This window comes from Loxodonta africana, chromosome 7, assembly GCF_030014295.1.
Source record: "Loxodonta africana isolate mLoxAfr1 chromosome 7, mLoxAfr1.hap2, whole genome shotgun sequence".
NCBI classification, from domain to species: Eukaryota; Metazoa; Chordata; class Mammalia; order Proboscidea; family Elephantidae; genus Loxodonta; species Loxodonta africana.
Window position 1 is genome coordinate 102,428,547 of NC_087348.1, and position 8,001 is coordinate 102,436,547.

Below are 8,001 nucleotides of genomic sequence, written 5' to 3' on the forward strand. Positions count from 1 at the left end.
ATATAGATAGCAAATAAGCATATGAAAAGGTGCTCAACATTATATGCCGTTAGGGAATTCTATAAACTAAAACAACAATGAGATATCACTGCACACCTAGTAGAATAGCTAAATTCTAAAAGACACTGACAATACCAAATGCTGGCAACACTGTGGAGCAATAAAAGCTCTCAGTCATTACTGGAGGAAATGCAAAATGGTCTAGCCAGCTTGGAAGACACTCTGGCAGTTTCTTATAAAGTTAAATATAGGCATACTACACAATCCAGCAATCACATTCCTAGGTATTTACCTAAATGAGTTGAAAGTGTATATCCACATAAATACCTGCACACAAATATTTATAGTAACTTTATTTATAATTGTCAAAAATTGGAGACAACCAAAGGAGTCTTTCAAAAGGCAAATCAATAAACAAACTGTGGTACATCCATACAATGGACTATTATTTAACGATAAAAAAAATGAGCTATCGAGTTATGAAAAGACGCAGAGAAACCTTAAATGCACATTGCTAAGTGAAGCAAACTAGTCTGGAAAAGCTATGTACTGTATGATTCCAACTATGTGACATTCTGGAAAAGAAAAAATGATAGAGACAGTGAAAAGATCCGTGGTTGCTGCAACTTGGGGGGTAGGGGAAGGGATGACTAGGTGGAGCTCTGTAATAGTAAACACAGGACATTTTGCATTTATCGAAATCCGTAGGACTGCACAATACAAAGAGTTACCACTAATATAAGCTTTGTACTTTAATTATTAATAATATATAAATATGACTTCATCAATTGTAACAAATGTAGTAAATTAATACAAGATTTAACAGTAACTTCCTTTTTTTTCTTTAAAGGGTGGGGGTTTTTTGGAGTTTATACTCTGTCAGGAAAGACCAACCACCAAAGAAGCAGCTGCAGTGTAGTGCGATAACTTCTGTGAAAGGAAAGGAAGAGCCTGCAGCGGAAGTACACAGCAGGGCACTACAAGTCACTTCAGCTTTCCAGAGGAAACATTATTTAAGCTGAGCCCCGTAAGACGGGTAGAAGTGAGCCAGGCAGAAATCAGCACGGGTGTTTTAATAGGACGTACTTATCACTGCGCATTATCCACTGTTGTTAACATGTCATTTGTTCACTAGACTATAAAAGAGGTTTGTTTTTTTTTAATCACCCCAAGTGACTTAAAAAAAGTAAATTTTTTTTTTTTTTTAGGGAGAAAAAAAAGCTATGATGAAAAACTGGCTAAGAGTCATACTAAGTGCCTTATCGTTGTACTTCAGTGAATCCTTATAGTTTTATTTGGTCCTTGCTGTTTGAAGTGTCTTACCCACCCTTAACCCCCACTTCAATTCAGCATCCAAAACCTGTTTAGGGTCACCACCAGCTTGTAAAAGTGTCTTATAAATTCCGGGGTGCCATCTCTCAAACTCCAGTGTGCGTAAGCATCAACAGAGATGTTTGTGAAAACAGAGTCCTCCTCCCCACTCTCCGAAACTCTGATTCCTTCCACAGGTCTAGGGTGGGGCTGGGGATTCCGTAATTTTAACAATCTGCCAGGTAAAGCCATTGCTGCCAGTTCATAGGCCACACCTTGAGTAACACCGCTGTGGAGAAACTAGACAAATATTTCTCAAGATTTCTCCCTCCTTGTTCTTAATTCTCCTCTGCCAGGCTGAGCTCCCAGGAACAAGAGTGGCTTTTTGGCCCAGGTATGTGGGACAAGTGCCTTCGGTGAAACTGTTCCCAGATAGGAGGTCCTGTGTGGTGACTTCCCCACCTCCCCCTGCTACCACCAATCACATTCTCCAACTGTTGTATTTTCCCTTTGCCTCCCGCTTTATGTCCAGTATGACAAGCCAAATTGCAGGCTTCCCCACCCAAAGATGAGGAGTTGTAGTCAACAAACTGCCACCAAAAGGGCGCCACAGGGTCAGAAAGATTAAAGGAGGTTTACAGACAGTAAGTAGATCAGGCCCTCTGTATTTTATTTTTTGTTTTTGGTTTCAAGTCCCATCCATTTTAAACAGCAGTCTTATAACTTCATAATAAGAAAATGACTTAAGAATCACTAAATGTTTAAGAAAGTTTTCAGTAATCACTTGCATTTCCCTCCATGTGTGTCATTTATGAGAGTCTTAAAAGTCAATAAGCTTTTAAGGGCCATGAGAACAGGAACCATGTTTTCACATTAGCATATCCCACAATTCCTGAGGAGAGTGCTGACTATTTAGAACATTTGAAAATATCTAAGTCTAAAATGGAGGAAATGAAACCAACTATCGAAAGTTGGGAGGATAACTTTGATGATTATATTAGGTAATAGATATAAAGCACACTTGGAATATAGTGGGTCTTTGACAGTATAATTCCCCCTTCTACTTCTTTATTAATATTCATTGTCTAGAATAGCTCTGTCCAATTCTGGCATGATGGACATATTCTATATCTGTACTACCTAACATGGTATCCACTAGCCACATGGGACTACTGAGTTCTTCAAATGTGGCTAATGCAACTGAGAAACTAAATTTTTAATTTTATATTATTTTAATTGATTTAAATTTAAGTTTAAATAACTACATATGGGTTGTATCTACTATATTGGACAATATAGTAAGTACTCATTAACAAACTCTTTGCCTTCAAATTGATCGAGATTCATTGTGGCCCTATAGGACACAGTAGAACTGCTCTACAGGGTTTTAAGGAGCAGCTAGTGAATTCGAACTGACCTTTTGGTTAGCAGCCAAGCTCTTAACCACCACGCCACCAGGGCTTTAAGTACCCATTATATGTGTTCAATTTGTTGAACTAATCCTTTTCCAAAATAATCCAGTCTTAAGTCACTAGGACACTGAACAGATATTCATGTGTTTAAGGAGTGGGTGAAAAGGGCAGCAATCCCAAGGGCAGGCTAAAAGGTATGGTGAAAGAATACAGACAGCAGGATGCAACCCAGAAAATAACTTTCTCTAATATTGGTCAGTGCTTCTTAAACTTTAAAACATACACAAATAACTGAGGTTCTTGTTAAAAATGCTGATTCTGATTTAGTAGGTCTTGGGTTGGACCTTAGATTCTATTGCCCACAAGCTCCCAGTTATTGATGTTGTTGCTAGTCTGTGGACCATACTTGGAGAAGCAGAGGTATAGATGGCCTCATATAACTCCTATTGGCCTCAATTCCTGAACTAGCTAAGGTTTCTGCATTCTTGACTCAATAGTTTAAGATTAAGTCAGAGGAACGTTATATTTTATCAAAAGTACACTGCCTAATCTTATGGTGAATGTGTATTCAGTATCTTGTAAGGAGTCCTGGCGGCGCAGTGGTCAAGTGCTTGGCTGCAAACTGAAAGGCTGGCAATTTGAAACTACCAGTGGCTCCACAGGAGAAAGACCTGGCAATCTGTTTCCGTAAATATTACAGCCCAGAAACCCTATGGAGTAGCTCTGCTCTGTCCTATAGGGTTGCTATGAGTCAGAATTGACTCAGTGCCAATGGATTTACAGAGTGGAGTTCTACTCTGAAACACATGGGTTTCCCATGGGTCAGAATCGACCGATGGCATTTGGTTTGGTTTGGTTTCGTTTTGGTATGTACCAGGAAGAGTACTCATAACAACCCTGGAAGGAAGATACTATTACCCCCATTTTACAAATAATGAAACAGAAGTTCAGGTGGATAATTTGACTTAACCAAAACTCACACAGGTACTCAATGGCAGGTGAATTTAGAACCTAGTTGTGCCTGAATCCAACGCCTAGTCTCTCACATTTTACTCTCTTGTTACTCAAAGTGTGCTATACAATTGAGCAGCATCTATTTCACCCGGGAGCTTGGTAGAAATTCAGACTCTCAGACCCTCACCCCAGACCTACTAAATCAGAATTTGCATTTTAAGATGATCCCTAGGTAATTCATAATCATATCAACATTTGAAAAGCACTCTTCTGTTCAATCTCTTGCCTTTTAGTACGAAGTGACATAGAGGTGTGTGTGTAGGGAATGTGTTCATTGTGGCAGCTGAGAAATGGATTTGGATTTGTCAGATCTGACCCTCAAACAAATATCAATAGCTCTGTCTTTATTGCTAAAATGCTATTGTCTCCCGGGCATAGTTAAGCCAAAGTTAAGCTGTTTTTTGGCAGGTAGGGATCTTTCATTTCTGGATAATACTACATTCCCAACAGATAAAAAACATCAATAATATAGTTTTAGCAGTGTTGATGGGAAAAACTATAAAAAGAAACAACTTGTTGTTTGTTGAAGGATAAATGAACTAAATTCAGCAAATTCTCCCAAAATACCTTACAATTGTTAATCATGTCAGCATGGTTGAAAGGAACAAACATACTTCTGCTTCCCCTCCTATCGTGGGTTATTCTGGAAAACTATATAATTAAAAGTGAATAGTAGCCTAAATCACCAGGGTCTGTTGTTTTATGTACTGACTCAAGACATTAATGCCTAACTGTCCAGCTCTATACCCAACTGCTTGGTCATCCCACTTCTGTAACATAGTAACTTCCTCCTGAGAGAGCTCTTATCCTCAGTTTCCTGCTGTTGGAATCAATCAGAAGTGCCATTTCAAGCCTATTCTTTGGCTCCCGAATGAACCCCATTGCTGATTCAATTGCTTCTCTATGTCCCTGAGCCCATGTCATACTTTATTTTCTCTTTCCTGTTTTCTTACCACATTATAACCTCCACTAACACTGTCACACTTTCCTTGGGCCATTTTATTCCATTTAGACTATTCTCTTGTCCTCTGGCCCAGAACCATAGCTGTGTCCATATCCCACAGAAATTAATGGCTAAAACTCTCTATTATTTCATTGCTAATATTACAATGATACGATTGCTTGCAAATAACTTTTATATATATGAATTTCTTGGTGGTCAAATCCAATGGGTGATAGTAAGAACACTTTCACGTTCTTTGTAATCCAACTCTTCCTTCCCATATTTCCCTTACTTTCCTGGGAGCTTTCCAGGGTACAGCCCTAGAACTTCTGGAACAAATCCTCTTGTCTCCATTATTATTCCTACCTCTGGGAACAAAGTTTCAGAAGACAATGTGTCTCATAGGAAAGTTAAGTCGTTGTTCTGCCAGTTCTTGCTAGATGCTTCCTTTTATTTCTCAATATTTTCCCTTAGATACCCTTAACACTGTAGATACCCACTCCCCATACCCATTGAACCAGGACTCTGAAACTTAAACCATTTATTAACATTGATCTACTAATATTTTTAAGCTGCATAATTCCTTCTTGGTACTTGTTTTCCCTTATAAAGGGATCCATAGATATTAGCCCTTTTACTTAAGGTCTTCGTGTCATTAATTAGCTTATCGTTTAGTAAACATTCACTCTTTCCTACACTTTGAGCTTGGCCATGGAACTTGTACTGGCCAATGGAATGTCAGCAGATGTGATGTGAGCAGAGGCCTCAAAAAACTGTACTTGTGTAGTAGGCTTGTCCTCTAGTGCTCTGGCCATGACAATAAGAATGACATGCCCTGAGTAGCCGCTGTCCTACCAGAATGAAACATGTGAAGCATACATGCTTCAGCCAACTGGATAATGTGCAGCCTGAAGCAGCTGATCCAAGGTGGCCCTGAATCAACTGGTTCAACAAATGTTTATTGTAATATGTCACTGATTTTCCGGTTGTTGGTTCCATACCGAAAACTGTTACATGGGGGTTCGAGACCAAGCTCTGCCACTTACTAGTTGAACTAGAATACCAGTATCTGCAAAATGAGGGCTTGCATTTGTATGAATTGAACTTCAAGTTCCTTAAAAATGAGATTTAAAATTTGTGACTCTTGAGTATACCCCTTCTCGCAATCTATTTTTTTTTTTTAAAAGATCACAATATAACTAAACTATGAAGTGAATGTTAGAGGTCAACAAAGAAAAACGGCATCCTAGACTCTATCTGATTAATTTTATTTTTCTAAAGTAGAAAGGATGAGATTTGCTTGGATGGTGTACTGATAGAACTCTAAAGTTGTCCTGAAAAGAAGAAGCATGTCTGGAGAGGAGGGGCACCATGTCAGTGGGCCACAGAGTATCCAGAGGGCAACATGCTATCTTTTCACTAAATCAGCTTTCAGGGAACTGGATTTAGGTCATTAGCAGGCTCTACTCACTCTGAACTCTCTAAGAACAGAGTATTTTCAGTACCTGGCCTAAGACAATATCTATCATATAATGGAATAAAAAGACTGAGTGAAAAATAGAAATTAGAAAGGGCTAACATGGAAAAAGTGTTTTTGGTTGTTTTTTTGTTTATTTTGTTTATTTTTTTTTTGACCCTTGCTTCTCCTTGAGGAATCGTTATTCTTCATATAGTGGCTTCCTGCTTTGTGTGAGAGGCTGGAGTATGCCACATGAAAGGTCCCATCCCTAAAATGTCATGACATCATATGAGAATGAATTTATTTGAGGCATTCACAGGAATGACCTGTGAGCTCTTCTTTAAGGGCAGATACCTTAAGAGCTCTAATGTCCCTTAACTTACTTTTCTAAAAAATGAGGCGATCCCTTTAACCATCTTTTGTACTTTATTACAAACTTACTTAAAAATTCCCTTTGACCCCACAGATTTCCTCTAGTTATTCAATCACTATGTTCATGTATGTCAAGAAACCATTTCCACAAGGACATCTGTTTCTAAAATCAAATTGCTAAGCAGCAAAATTAATATGTTTAGTTGTAATGACATTATTTTTTGAGGAGACTTTAATATATAAGCTAAAATTTGTCATCTAGGTAATATTTTTAAAGAAGGAAATGTTCCTATGCAATATGACTAAAATGCCCTGGGGAACTCTGAAGTCATTTTTTCATTAAATAGAGCTGAAATTATGCTAACTAGAACATGAAAGAGGAAAACAAAGTATAGAACACTGGGGAATGAGAAAATAGACTACAAAAGGAACAGTGATTCGCTCAAGGTTACCCAATGAGTCTGGAACAAAGGGAAGAATTGATCCCAGGATAAGACCCAAAACATACCCACTTTAATGGGTTCGTGCTAAATATGCCATTTCCAACAGATAATATATTCGTGTTTCTTCTATATGGGGAAAGACATTCGTCTTTGCCATCTCCCCAAGGTCTAGCATGTGGTTTATTAAATTTTTTTTAAGTTGTTGCTTGTTAAATAAAGTGATAAACCCCGTCAACTAAAAGTTAAGCATGATTTCACACATGTAAACTTACTTGATCCCCAAAATAACGTCTGTTGTAAGTATTATAATTTCTGTCTTATAGATTAATTTTTTTTTTTTTTTAATTTAGGTCTAGAAAGTTTAAATGAATTGCTCAAGGGCATACTGCCATGGAATTTGGAATATTGTCACCATACCAATCTACTCAGAAAGTTCTAAAGATTCCAACTCTTTTATTTATTTACTATGCTTTAGGTGAAAGTTAACAAGTCAAGTCAGTCTCTCATACAAGAAGTTATACACACCTTGCTATGTACTCCTAACTACTCTCCCCCTAGAGAGACAGCACTTTTCTCCTTTCCACCCTGTATTGCCTGCATCCATTCAACCAGCTACTGTTCTCCTCTTCCTTCTCGTCTTGCCACCAGACAAGTGTTGCCCACATAGTCTCAAGTGTCTACTTGAGCCAAGAAGCTCACTCCTCACGAGTATCATTGTCTATCTTATAGTCCAGTCCAATCCCTGTCTGGAGAGTTGGTTTTGGGAATGGTTCCAACTCTCGGGCTAACAAAGGGTCTGGGAACCATGATGGTCAGGGTCCCTCCAGTCTCAGTCAGGCCATTAAGCCTGGTCTTCTTATGAGAATTTGAGATCTGCATCCCATTGTAAATATTCCAACTCTTAAGGAAGCATAAAGATGATTGAACTAAGTGCAAATAGTTGTAGATTAAAAAAATAAAAAGCCCTTCAAAGAATTCAAAATCAGATACAAAGTTGATGTTTAGGGCAATGGGGGCAATTTGATTAATTTGTTATTTGTAGCTGAT